The sequence below is a fragment of the Capsicum annuum genome, unplaced genomic scaffold, assembly GCF_002878395.1.
Source record: "Capsicum annuum cultivar UCD-10X-F1 unplaced genomic scaffold, UCD10Xv1.1 ctg2682, whole genome shotgun sequence".
Lineage (NCBI taxonomy): Eukaryota > Viridiplantae > Streptophyta > Magnoliopsida > Solanales > Solanaceae > Capsicum > Capsicum annuum.
In genome coordinates, this window is record NW_025833140.1 from 1,090,800 (window position 1) to 1,091,605 (window position 806).

Sequence of the window (806 nt, forward strand, 5' to 3'; positions counted from 1 at the left end):
TATATGCTTTGGTCATTTCTAAACAAAAGAGTAAAAAACACATAGTATCTAAACTAATGCACCATAATTAGGATGAACAATTAAAAAATAATATACAAAACTTAAGATTTATTGAGACTAATTTATTATGCTCAAATATATGAACTTTGACTTGATAGATACTTACAGTCATACAGTAAACAACCTATGAAAACATTCAATGCTTTATCCTTAACAATGTGAATCATACAACATATCAATAACTCAGTTGTCACTTACGAGAAGGTTAACTAGAACTCTCAAATATGCAAACTTACCACATATGATCGATTAAGGCATGTGAATAGTAAAATTTAAAATTCTAGTCACATGGGATTTGTAACTACATACTGTAAAAGGAACATGTAAATACATACTGTAAAGGGGACAAATAAATACAATGGTCATGATAGAAAATAAGCAAGTCATGACATTTCATGATATTCAAACGAACAACCCTCAATATGCAGGTACAAAACATGTTAGTGTATAATTCTATTAACTGAAATGATGCAATTACATGGAGTAAACTTCAAACACTAAAAAAGGGTCGAATGCCAGAATCTGTAGACGATGCTAGTTCAAGACTAGGGAAGTATGAAGAAATGCAAATCATTGAAGCATTTTCTCAATCAGAATAAGGTAAGACGACCGAATCAAACAAAGTAAAAAAGGTCATGCTTAAACAGAGAAAACAACCAATTTTCTCCCAATACTAAATAAAACATGAAGTTGTAATTTTCTATGAACCAAATGACACCAAATTATGGTAATTTCATGTTACTAGA